At 49.2% G+C, this 14,779-nt stretch overlaps 1 protein-coding gene across 1 annotated transcript in view; it reads left to right on the forward strand.

Moving 5' to 3' along the window:
- The first annotated feature begins 210 nt into the window (after positions 1-210).
- Positions 211-14,779, forward strand: part of LOC139758183 (gamma-interferon-inducible lysosomal thiol reductase-like) — a 286,092-nt gene continuing 271,523 nt past the window's right edge. The window contains exon 1 of the mRNA XM_071679391.1: positions 211-364. The gene's annotated coding sequence lies outside the window, so the exon portion shown is untranslated. The remainder of the gene's footprint in view (positions 365-14,779) is intronic.

The following is a 14,779-nucleotide window of genomic DNA, read 5'->3' on the forward strand; positions in this document are numbered from 1 at the left end:
TCAATGTGGGAGATGGGAGAACTTTACCATGATAAAGTCAATGTGGGAGATGGGAGAACTTTACCATGATAGAGTCAATGTGGGAGATGGGAGAACTTTACCATGATGGGGATCAGAGAGAACGAGTAACGACACAATGAGTGAGATGTGTGTAATGTGGGGTCGGTGTGGCAGATGTGTGGACTATGTGATGGGATTCAGTGCCTCGTCAGTACGGGTCGAGACGGCACAGGGGAAGGACGTTGACGGCTGCTTGTGTGAGTGTGTGACACCAGTAACTTTGCCACAGGTGCATGAAGACTTGACTCTGCAGTCTACATTGCGTGTCAGCTGAACATTGATGTGATAAATGAAACTTTTCTAGGTACAGTTGTAACATGTTTACTTGTACACACATACTGTAACATTTTCTAGGTACAGTTGTAACATGTTTACTTGTACACACATACTGTAACATTTTCTAGGTACAGTTGTAACATGTTTACTTGTACACACATACTGTAACATTTTCTAGGTACAGTTGTAACATGTTTACTTGTACACACATACTGTAACATTTTCTAGGTACAGTTGTAACATGTTTACTAGTACACACATACTGTAACATTTTCTAGGTACAGTTGTAACATGTTTACTTGTACAAACAGCAGTGAGGTAACCATTGTGTATGGTTTTTTTTAATATTGATACATATACAAAAAAGATGAAGACAGCGACGTAAAGTAAGTTCATTATTGCATTTTTGCTAACGTACGTAAAGGTTTGGTAATACATAACGTGTCAACTGGCCTCATTACAGAGTAAAAGTTCTTGAATTCTTCAATCGTCTCAACTCCCTAAGCCTGAGGGACAGGGCACACACCTGTCCGACGTGGCCACGGCATTCATGAGAGTCCTCACTACACTACGGTAATATATTGATGCAGTCATGAGAATCGTTTATGATATAAGCTGATGACGCGGCGGTTGAGGAGTGTGGAGAGGTGTTGCGAGATTCAGACGATGGTTGAGGAGTGTGGAGAGGTGTTGCGAGATTCAGACGAGGGTTGAGGAGTGTGGAGAGGTGTTGCGAGATTCAGACGAGGGTTGAGGAGTGTGGAGAGGTGTTGCGAGATTCAGACGAGGGTTGAGGAGTGTGGAGAGGTGTTGCGAGATTCAGACGATGGTTGAGGAGTGTGGAGAGGTGTTGCGAGATTCAGACGAGGGTTGAGGAGTGTGGAGAGGTGTTGCGAGATTCAGACGAGGGTTGAGGAATGTGGAGAGGTGTTGCGAGATTCAGACGAGGGTTGAGGAGTGTGGAGAGGTGTTGCGAGATTCAGACGAAGGTTGAGGAATGTGGAGAGGTGTTGCGAGATTCAGACGATGGTTGAGGAGTGTGGAGAGGTGTTGCGAGATTCAGACGAGGGTTGAGGAGTGTGGAGAGGTGTTGCGAGATTCAGACGAGGGTTGAGGAGTGTGGAGAGGTGTTGCGAGATTCAGATAGGAAGATAATATTCGTGTGGCTGCCTCACCTACACACGGAACACAGCCCAGTTCTGACTCAAGTCATAGTAACTGGTATTGTCTATAACTATGGGTTATGACTCAGTCCACAACCCACTGGTGTTGCTGTGTTGGGATTCGTACGCAGATCAGTAACACTGTCGTGACGAACCACATACCGATACTATTACTGTGACGTTACTAGTCGTGACTTGATTGACATTGTCCGGCTGTTACTAGCGCGGGTGACAACGTGACTGTAACTATGTGGGTCGTGGTATCAGCGTGTGTCTCGTACCGCCTGTAGTTATTATAGAGGTTCCTCTCCCACTTCGTCACTGGGGTTGTGACTCCCACTACAGCCCATTCAGGTCGCTGTAAAGAACAAGTCCCACGTCTGTGGATTCTAGAACTACTTTGCGATTATTGTGAGTCATCATGATTCTCAACATGACAGCATGACAGCGTGTGATGATGTTCGTACCGTAAGTTATGAGTCATCATGATTCTCAACATGACAGCATGACAGCATGTCATCATGTTCGCACCGTAAGTTATGAGTCATCATGATTCTCAACATGACAGCATGACAGCATGTCATCATGTTCGTACCGTAAGTTATGAGTCATCATGATTCTCAACATGACAGCATGACAGCATGTCATCATGTTCGCACCGTAAGTTATGAGTCATCATGATTCTCAACATGACAGCATACAGCGTGTCATCATGTTCGTACCGTAAGTTATGAGTCATCATGATTCTCAACATGACAGCATGACAGCATGTCATCATGTTCGTACCGTAAGTTATGAGTCATCATGATTCTGAACATGACAGCATACAGCGTGTCATCATGTTCGTACCGTAAGTTATGAGTCATCATGATTCTGAACATGACAGCATACAGCGTGTCATCATGTTCGTACCGTAAGTTATGAGTCATCATGATTCTCAACATGACAGCATACAGCGTGTCATCATGTTCGTACCGTAAGTTATGAGTCATCATGATTCTGAACATGACAGCATACAGCGTGTCATCATGTTCGTACCGTAAGTTATGAGTCATCATGATTCTGAACATGACAGCATACAGCGTGTCATCATGTTCGTACCGTAAGTTATGAGTCATCATGATTCTCAACATGACAGCGTGACTCGACATACAGCCCCTCGCTGGACGTGACGCTAGGTCATGACTCGACATACAGCCTCTCGCTCGACGTTACGGTGGATCATGACTCGACATACAGCCCCTCGCTGGACGTGACGCTAGGTCATGACTCGACATACAGCCTCTCGCTCGACGTTGCGGTGGATCATGACTCGACATACAGCCTCCCGCTCGACGTGACGTTAGGTCATGACTCGACATACAGCCTCTCGCTCGACGTTACGGTGGATCATGACTCGACATACAGCCCCTCGCTGGACGTGACGTTGTCATGACTCGACATACAGCCTCTCGCTCGACGTTGCGGTGGATCATGACTCGACATACAACCTCCCGCTCGACGTGACGCTAGGTCATGACTCGACATACAGCCTCTCGCTCGACATTACGGTGGATCATGACTCGACATACAACCTCCCGCTCGACGTGACGTTAGGTCATGACTCGACATACAGCCTCTCGCTCGACGTGACGGTGGGTCATGACTCGACATACAGCCCTTCGCTCGACGTTACGGTGGATCATGACTCGACATACAGCCTCCCGCACGACATGACGTTAGGTCATGACTCGACATACAGCCTCTCGCTCGACGTGACGGTGAGTCATGACTCGACATACAGCCCCTCGCTCGACGTGACGGTGGGTCATGACTCGACATACAGCCTCTCGTTCGACGTGACGGTGGGTCATGACTCGACATACAGCCTCTCGCTCGACGTTACGGTGGATCATGACTCGACATACAGCCCCTCGCTGGACGTGACGTTGTCATGACTCGACATACAGCCTCTCGCTCGACGTTGCGGTGGATCATGACTCGACATACAACCTCCCGCTCCACGTGACGCTAGGTCATGACTCGACATACAGCCTCTCGCTCGACATTACGGTGGATCATGACTCGACATACAACCTCCCGCTCGACGTGACGTTAGGTCATGACTCGACATACAGCCTCTCGCTCGACGTGACGGTGGGTCATGACTCGACATACAGCCCTTCGCTCGACGTTACGGTGGATCATGACATACAGCCTCCCGCACGACATGACGTTAGGTCATGACTCGACATACAGCCTCTCGCTCGACGTGACGGTGAGTCATGACTCGACATACAGCCCCTCGCTCGACGTGACAGTGGGTCATGACTCGACATACAGCCTCTCGTTCGACGTGACGGTGGGTCATGACTCGACATATAGCCTCTCGCTCGACGTGATGGTGGGTCATGACTCGACATACAGCCCTTCGCTCGACGTGACGGTGAGTCATGACTCGACATAAAGCCTCTCGCTCCACGTGACGATGAGTCATGACTCGACATACGGCCCCTCGCTCGACGTGACGATGAGTCATGACCCGACATACAGCCTCTCGCTCGACGTGACGATGAGTCATGACTCGACATACAGCCTCTCGCTCGACGTGACGGTGGGCCATGAGTCGACATACAGCCCCTCGCTCGACGTGACGGTGGGCCATGACTCGACATACAGCCCCTCGCTCGACGTGACGGTGAGTCATGACTCGACATACAGCCCCTCGCTTGACGTGACGGTGAGTCATGACTCGACATACAGCCTCTCGCTCGACGCGAGGGTGAGTCATGACTCGACATACAGCCTCTCGCTCGACGTGACGGTGAGTCATGACTCGACAAACAGCCTCTCACTCGACGTAACGGTCACTCATGACTCGACATACAGCCCCTCGCTGGACGTGACGGTGGGTCATGACTCGACATACAGCCTCTCGCTCGACGCGAGGGTGAGTCATGACTCGACATACAGCCTCTCACTCGACGTAACGGTCACTCATGACTCGACATACAGCCCCTCGCTGGACGTGACGGTGGGTCATGACTCGACATACAGCCTCTCGTTCGACGTGACGGTGGGTCATGACTCGACATACAGCCCCTCGCTCGACGTGACTGTGGGTCATGACTCGACATACAGCATCTCGCTCGACGTGACGGTGAGTCGTGACTCGACATACAGCCTCTCGCTCGACCACACGTTGGGTCATGACTCGACGTACAGTCTATCGCTCGAGAGTGAGGGTGAGTCATGACTCGACTTACAGCCCCTCGCTCGACGTGACGGTGAGTCATGACTCGACATACAGCCTCTCGCTCGACGTGACGGTGAGTCATGACTCGACATACAGCCTCTCGCTCGACGCGAGAGTGAGTCATGACTCGACATACAGCCTCTCGCTCGACGTGACGGTGAGTCATGACTCGACATACACCCTATCGCTCGACGTGACGGTGGGTCATGACTCGACATACAGCCTCTCGCTCGACCAGACGTTGGGTCATGACTCGACATACAGTCTATCGCTCGACGTGAGGGTGGGTCATGACTCGACATACAGCCTCTCGCTCGACCAGACGTTGGGTCATGACTCGACATACAACCTCTCGCTCGACGTGACGGTGGGTCAGTACTCGACATACAGCCTCTCGCTCGACGTGAGGGTGGGTCATGACTCGACATACAGCCTCTCGCTCGACGTGACAGTGAGTCATGACTCGACATACAGCCTCTCGCTCGACGTGACGGTGGGTCATGACTCGACATACAGCCCCTCGCTCGACGTGACGGTGGGTCAGTACTCGACATACAGCCTCTCGTTCGACGTGACAGTGGGCCATGACTCGACATACAGCCCCTCGCTCGACGTGACAGTGGGTCATGACTCGACATACAACCTCTCGCTCGACGTAGCGGTGGATCATGACTCGACATACAGCCCCTCGTTCGACGTGACAGTGGGCCATGACTCGACATACAGCCCCTCGCTCGACGTGACAGTGGGTCATGACTCAACATACAGGACTCTGATGTTGATCCGTTGCACAGTGCCCTGTGGTGGAGGTGGTTGTATGTGTGTGTCACGGTGGATTACAACTTAAGATATACATTTTCTTACGTGTTAACTGCAGATGTGACATCCAGGTTTGTAAATGTATGCTGTCACGATCAAATGAAAGCTGCTTTCTCGGGTATTGTACCCTCCATCATTTCCCTGCTCCTGCGTGGAGTGCACCCTCGAAGCGGCAGGTGCCCCATAAATTGGGGGGGGGGAACTTTGAAGAGGACCGACTCTCCTGGTGGCGCACACGACGCAGTCCCGTCGACTGAAGAAGAGGACCTGCGGTTACCCTGCCTGAGTTCCCGCGAGATGTCCCACCCAGGAGCCTGGGCCTCTGTGCCTCTCTCTCCCCAGTTCACACCAAGCGTTCGTTGCCATCGACGTATACTTACCCATCCGTTAACCGTCCCTCACCATCAGTGTCCACACCACAATATACCACTCTCTTCTCATGGTGCTGGCAGGGGGACACCACACCTCCACTGACAGTAGTTTCATGTGTTCGAACTACTTGAAGGGCGGTTCGTCCTGACGTCACTGGATCTCTCTACCTTGTCATTACCAATGAACAGATCTTCTGCACACATCAAGGAGATACAGCCTTCTTCATGCCCGGTGACCCGCATGCCCTCACCAAGCATGGTGACATGAGGGAGGTTCGTGAAGCAGGACACCTGCACCAGACACTTGCTAACCGTGGTATACGAGGCCACCACACACCTCCCACCCGAGTCATTACCGTGGTATACGAGGCCACCACACACCTCCCACCCGAGTCATTACCGTGGTATACGAGGCCACCACACACCTCCCACCCGAGTCATTACCGTGGTATACGAGGCCACCACACACCTCCCACCCGAGTCATTACCGTGGTATACGAGGCCACCACACACCTCCCACCCGAGTCATTACCGTGGTATACGAGGCCACCACACACCTCCCACCCGAGTCATTACCGTGGTATACGAGGCCACCACACACCTCCCACCCGAGTCATTACCGTGGTATACGTGGCCACCACACACCTCCCACCCGAGTCATTACCGTGGTATACGAGGCCACCACACACCTCCCACCCGAGTCATTACCGTGGTATACGTGGCCACCACACACCTCCCACCCGAGTCATTACCGTGGTATACGAGGCCACCACACACCTCCCACCCGAGTCATTACCGTGGTATACGAGGCCACACACCTCCCACCCGAGTCATTACCGTGGTATACGAGGCCACCACACACCTCCCACCCGAGTCATTACCGTGGTATACGAGGCCACCACACACCTCCCACCCGAGTCATTACCGTGGTATACGTGGCCACCACACACCTCCCACCCGAGTCATTACCGTGGTATACGAGGCCACCACACACCTCCCACCCGAGTCATTACCGTGGTATACGAGGCCACACACCTCCCACCCGAGTCATTACCGTGGTATACGAGGCCACCACACACCTCCCACCCGAGTCATTACCGTGGTATACGAGGCCACCACACACCTCCCACCCGAGTCATTACCGTGGTATACGTGGCCACCACACACCTCCCACCCGAGTCATTACCGTGGTATACGAGGCCACCACACACCTCCCACCCGAGTCATTACCGTGGTATACGAGGCCACACACCTCCCACCCGAGTCATTACCGTGGTATACGAGGCCACCACACACCTCCCACCCGAGTCATTACCGTGGTATACGAGGCCACCACACACCTCCCACCCGAGTCATTACCGTGGTATACGTGGCCACCACACACCTCCCACCCGAGTCATTACCGTGGTATACGTGGCCACCACACACCTCCCACCCGAGTCATTACCGTGGTATACGAGGCCACCACACACCTCCCACCCGAGTCATTACCGTGGTATACGAGGCCACCACACACCTCCCACCCGAGTCATTACCGTGGTATACGAGGCCACCACACACCTCCCACCCGAGTCATTACCGTGGTATACGAGGCCACCACACACCTCCCACCCGAGTCATTACCGTGGTATACGTGGCCACCACACACCTCCCACCCGAGTCATTACCGTGGTATACGTGGCCACCACACACCTCCCACCCGAGTCATTACCGTGGTATACGTGGCCACCACACACCTCCCACCCGAGTCATTACCGTGGTATACGTGGCCACCACACACCTCCCACCCGAGTCATTACCGTGGTATACGTGGCCACCACACACCTCCCACCCGAGTCATTACCGTGGTATACGTGGCCACCACACACCTCCCACCCGAGTCATTACCGTGGTATACGTGGCCACCACACACCTCCCACCCGAGTCATTACCGTGGTATACGTGGCCACCACACACCTCCCACCCGAGTCATTACCGTGGTATACGAGGCCACCACACACCTCCCACCCGAGTCATTACCGTGGTATACGAGGCCACCACACACCTCCCACCCGAGTCATTACCGTGGTATACGAGGCCACCACACACCTCCCACCCGAGTCATTACCGTGGTATACGTGGCCACCACACACCTCCCACCCGAGTCATTACCGTGGTATACGTGGCCACCACACACCTCCCACCCGAGTCATTACCGTGGTATACGTGGCCACCACACACCTCCCACCCGAGTCATTACCGTGGTATACGTGGCCACCACACACCTCCCACCCGAGTCATTACCGTGGTATACGAGGCCACACACCTCCCACCCGAGTCATTACCGTGATATACGTGGCCACCACACACCTCCCACCCGAGTCATTACCGTGGTATACGTGGCCACCACACACCTCCCACCCGAGTCATTACCGTGGTATACGTGGCCACCACACACCTCCCACCCGAGTCATTACCGTGGTATACGAGGCCACCACACACCTCCCACCCGAGTCATTACCGTGGTATACGAGGCCACCACACACCTCCCACCCGAGTCATTACCGTGGTATACGAGGCCACCACACACCTCCCACCCGAGTCATTACCGTGGTATACGAGGCCACCACACACCTCCCACCCGAGTCATTACCGTGGTATACGTGGCCACCACACACCTCCCACCCGAGTCATTACCGTGGTATACGTGGCCACCACACACCTCCCACCCGAGTCATTACCGTGGTATACGAGGCCACACACCTCCCACCCGAGTCATTACCGTGGTATACGAGGCCACACACCTCCCACCCGAGTCATTAAGAACTCAACACCAAGCCACATTTCATTGATTACCCAAACAAGACTTGAAGAAACTCTTAGCAAGGACGGGTTTCAAGTCATCTAAGACCGCCTCAATCATAAGATTAATGTCAAGTATTCTGTCTTCACTGCTGGGAATACCAAGTTCTTTCTGCAAGGCACGCCACATGTCGTGTTCTGGTCACCACAGACACTGAAGATCAGGAGATGGAAGACATGTCGTGTTCTGGTCACCACAGACACTGAAGATCAGGAGATGGAAGACATGTCCTGTTCTGGTCACCACAGACACTGAAGATCAGGAGATGGAAGACATGTCGTGTTCTGGTCACCACAGACACTGAAGATCAGGAGATGGAAGACATGTCGTGTTCTGGTCACCACAGACACTGAAGATCAGGAGATGGAAGGAGATGTCGTCTGTGATGTTGATGATGAGCCTGTCTGATCCCACATAGTAATGACAGTGTTATTTCCCAAGATATTAACCAATATATTCTTCTCTCAAGATTATCTTCTCAGTCATCTCAGTAGACAATGTATAGTGGACCACTGCTTCATAATGGACCACTGCTTCATAGTGGACCACTGCTTCATAGTGGACCACTGCTTCATAGTGGACCACTGCTTCATAGTGGACCACTGCTTCATAGTGGACCACTGCTTCATAGTGGACCACTGCTTCATAATGGACCACTGCTTCATAGTGGACCACTGCTTCATAATGGACCACTGCTTCATAGTGGACCAATGCTTCATAATGGACCACTGCTTCATAGTGGACCACTGCTTCATAGTGGACCACTGCTTCATAGTGGACCACTGCTTCATAATGGACCACTGCTTCATAGTGGACCACTGCTTCATAGTGGACCACTGCTTCATAATGGACCACTGCTTCATAGTGGACCACTGCTTCATAATGGACCACTGCTTCATAGTGGACCAATGCTTCATAATGGACCACTGCTTCATAGTGGACCACTGCTTCATAGTGGACCACTGCTTCATAGTGGACCACTGCTTCATAGTGGACCGCTGCTTCAGGTGATGCGAGTATAATGACAACGCCAGGAACTGCAAGGCAGAACACCAACACACAGGCGGTGTGTTGTGGTGGGTCACACACACTGCGACGTGCACGTGGAGGAAAGAGCTCTTGTGTGCAGCCTGACCAGAACACACACACACACACACACGCACGCACACACACACACACACACACACACGTACACACACACACACACACACACACACACACACACGTACACACACACACACGTACACACACACACACACACACACACACACACACACGTACACACACACACACGTACACACACACACACGTACACACACACACACACACACACACACACACACACACACACACACACACACACACGTACACACACACACACACACACACACACACACACACACACACACACACACACGTACACACACACACACACACGTACACACACACACACACACACACACACACACACACACACACACACACACACACGTACACACACACACACACACACACACACACACACACACACACACGTACACACACACACGTACACAAGTTCACGACCACCACACGTAAGTACAACACAAGGACACCTGGCAGACACTTCCTCCGACCTTGTGGCTTCCCTCACCACCATACCCCACCATCACCACCACCACCATCACCACACCACCACCATCACCATCATCACCCCATTCACCACCACCACCACCACCACCACACATCCACCACACCACCACCATCACCATCACCCATCACCATCATACCCCAACCACCACCATCCACCACACCACCACCATCACCACCACCACCACCATCACCATCACCATCATCACCACCACCACCACCACCACCACCACCATCACCACCACCACCACCACCACCACCACCACCATCAACACCACCACCACCATCACCACCACCACCACCACCACCATCACCACCATCACCATCGCCACCACCTTCACCATCATCACCACCATCACCATCAACACCATCACCATCACCTTCACCATCATCACCACTACCACCACTGCCAGCACCTTCCCTCCTTTCCATTACCCTACCTCCCTCATGGTTTAACCCCCCCCCCCCCCCCCCCCACGTAACCCTCATATCCCAACCTCACTGGGATCCTCAGAAGTTCTTTAAGTCCCACAGACCACCACCTCCCCAGTGACCCTTACACGAGGCTCACACTCCAACTCCAACCCTGACCTTACCTTTCCCTCTCCTCGATCTTAACCCACGACCAACCCTGACCTTACCTTTCCTCTCCTCGTTCTTAACCCACGACCAACCCTGACCTTACCTTTCCCTCTCCTCGCTCTTAACCCACGACCAACCCTGACCTTACCTTTCCCTCTCCTCGCTCTTAACCCACGACCAACCCTGACCTTACCTTTCCCTCTCCTCGCTCTTAACCCACGACCAACCCTGACCTTACCTTTCCCTCTCCTCGCTCTTAACCCACGACCAACCCTGACCTTATCTTCCCTCTCCTCATTCTTAACCCACGACCAACCCTGACCTTACCTTTCCCTCTCCTCGCTCTTAACCCACGACCAACCCTGACCTTATCTTCCCTCTCCTCATTCTTAACCCACGACCAACCCTGACCTTATCTTCCCTCTCCTCGCTCTTAACCCACGACCAACCCTGACCTTATCTTCCCTCTCCCCACTTCTAACCCAAGACAGGCCCAACAAACCTCGCCTCAGACAATATCATTATGTGGGAAATGAATGGGTAGGATGTGGCCTCCATAAACCAGGTCAAAGATAAAGATAATAATGAGTATAACATTATTAGTTATGTGAATGAGGAGTATAGCATTGTTAGAGTTATGTGGTTGAGAAGTAAAGCATTGTGAGTTGTGGTTGAGGAGTATAGCATAGTTAGTTATGTGGTTGAGGAGTATGGCATTGTTAGAGTTATGTGGTTGAGGAGTATAGCATTGTTAGTAGTAGCTGAGAAGTATATCATTGTTAATTATGTGGTTGAGGATTATAGAATCATTAGAGTTATGCGGTTGAGGAGTATAGCAATTTTAGAATTATATGGTTGAGAGTATAGCATTGTTAGAGTTCTGTGGTTCAGCAATACACCATTGATAGTTATGTGGTTGAGGAGTATAGCATTCTTAGAGTTATGTAGTTGAAGAGTATAGCAATATTAGTTATGTGGTTGAGAAGTATAGCAATTCTAGAGTTATGTGGTTGAGGAGTATAGCAAGGTTAGAGTTCTTTGGTTGAGGAGTATAGCATTGTTAGAGTGATATGGTTCAAGAGTATAGCATTGATAGAGTTACGTGGTTGAGGAGTAAGCCTCGTTAGAGTTATGTGGTTGAGGAGTATAGCATTGTTAGAGTTACATGGTTGAGGAGTATAGCATTGTTACAATTATCTGGTTTACAAATATATCATTGTTAGACTTATGTGGTTTACGAGTATAGCATTGTTAATTAAGGTTGAGGGGTATAGCATTGTTACTTAAGGTTGAGAAGTAGAGCATTGTTAGTTATGTGGTTGGGAGTAGAGCATTGTTAGAGTTATGTGGTTGAGGAGTATAGCATTGTTAGAGATATGTGATTAAGAAGTATAGCAATGTTAGAGTTATGTGGCTGAGGAGTATAGTATTGTTAGACTTATGTGATTAAGGAGTATAGCATTGTTAGAGTTAAGTGGTTGAGGAGCATAGCATGGTTTAAGTTACGTGGTTGAGGAGTAAAACATTTTTAGAGTTATGTAAATGAGGATTGCAGCATTCTGAGAGTTATGTGGTTAAAGAGTATAGCATTGTTAAAGTTATGTGGTTGGGTAGTACAGCATTGTTAGAGTTATGTGGTTAAGGAGTATAGCATTGTTAGAGTTACGTGGTTGAGGAGTATAGCAATGTTAGAATTATTTGTTTGAGGAGTATAGCATTGTTACAGTTAAGTGGCTGACGAGTATAGCATTATTAGAGTTATGTGGTTGAGGAGCATATGAATGATAGAGTTATGTGGTTGAAGAGTATAGCATTGTTAGAGTCATATGGTTTAGGAGTATAGCAGTGTTAGATATATGTGGTAGAGGAGTATAGCAATGTTTGAGTTATGTGGTTGAGAAGTATAGCATTTATATAGTTCAGTGATTAAGGAGTATAGCATTGTTAGAGTTATGCGGTTGAGGAATATTGCATTGCTAGAGTTATGTGGTTGAGGAGTATGGCATTGTTAGATGTATGTGGTTGAGGATTAGAGTATTATTAGAGTTATGTGGTTGAGAAGTATAGCAATGCTCGAGTTACGTGCTTACAGGTGTATAGCATTGTTAGAGGTACGTGGTTCAGGGGTATAGCATTGTCAGAGTTATGTGGTTGAGAATTATGAGAATGTTAGAGTTACGTGGTTGACGCTTAAGGCAAAATTAGATTTATGTGGTTCAGGAGTATAGCATTGGTAGATTAAGTGGTTAAGGAGCATAGCATTATTGGAGTTAGGTGGTTGAGGAGCATTACATTTTTAGAGTTATGTGGATGGAGTACAGAATTGTTAGAGTTATGTGGTTGAGGAGTATAGCATTGTTAGAGTTATGTGGTTGGGGAGTATAGCATTATAAGAGTTATGTGGGTAAGGAGAACAGCATTGCTAGAGTTATGTGACTGGGGAGTATAGCATTGTTAGAGTTATGTGGTTGAGTAGTATAAAACTTGTTAGTTGTTGGTTGAGGAATATAGCAATGTTAGAGTTATTTGGTTGAGGAGTATAGCATTGTTGTAGTTATGTGGTTGACAAATATAGAATTATTAGAGTTATGTGGTTGAGGAGTATAGCAATGTTAAAGTTATGTGATTAAGGAGTATAGCGTCGTTAGAGTTATGTGGTTAGGGAGTATAGCATTGTGAGAGTTATGTGGTTAAGGAGTGTAGCATGGTTAGAGTTATGTGGTTGAAGAGTATAGCATTCTTATAAACATGTGGTTAAGGAGTAGAGCATTGTTAGAGTTATCTGCTTGAGGAGTATAGCATTGCTAGAGTTATGAGGTTGAGAAGTATAGCATTGTTTGAGTTATGTGGTTGAGGAGTATAGCATTGTTAGAGTTATGTGGTTGAGGAGTATATTATTCTTATAGTTATGTGGTTGAGGAGTATAGCAATGTTAGAGTTATGTGGTTAAGGAGTTTAGCATTGTTAGAGTTATGAGTGTCAGGAGTATAGCATTCTTACAGTTATGTGGTTGAGGAGTATAGCATTGTTAGAGTTGTGTGGTTGAGAAGTGCAGCACTGATAGAGTTATATGACTAAGGAGTATAGCATTGTTAGAGTTATGTGCTTAAGGAGAAGAGCATTGTTAGAGATATGTAGTTCAGTAGAAATGCCTTGTTAGAGTTATGTGGTTGAGGAATTGAGCATTGTTAGAGCTATGTAGTTCAGGAGTAGGGAACTAGTAGAGTTATATGGTTCAGGAATATAGCATTGTTAGAGTTATGTGGTTGAGGAGTATAGCAATGTTAGAGCTATGTGGTTAAGGAGTATAGCATTGTGAGAGTTATGTGGTTCAGGAATATAGCATTGTCAGAGTTATGCGTTTGAGAAGTATAACATTGATAGAATTTTGTGGTTGAGTTGTATAGCATTATTAGAGATATGTGGTTGAGGAATAGTGCATTGTTACAGTTATGTGGTTGAGGAGTATAGCAATTTTAGAATTATGCGGTTCAAAAGTATAGCAGTTTTAGTGTTACGTGGTTCAGGAGTATAGCATTGTTAGAGTGGTGTGATTGAGGCGTATAGCATTGTTAGAGTTATGTGGCTGAGGAGTATGGCATTGTTAGAGTTATGTGGTCAAGGAGTATAACACTGTTAGAGTTATGTGGTTGAGAAGTATATCATTGTTAGTTATGTGACTGAGGATTATAACATTGTTCGAGTTATGTGGTTGAGGAGTATAGCATTGTAAGTATTATGTGGTTCAGGAGTATAGCATTCTTAGAGTTGTGTTCCTAAGGTGTATAGCATTGTTAGAGTT

The sequence above is a fragment of the Panulirus ornatus genome, chromosome 29, assembly GCF_036320965.1.
Source record: "Panulirus ornatus isolate Po-2019 chromosome 29, ASM3632096v1, whole genome shotgun sequence".
Lineage (NCBI taxonomy): Eukaryota > Metazoa > Arthropoda > Malacostraca > Decapoda > Palinuridae > Panulirus > Panulirus ornatus.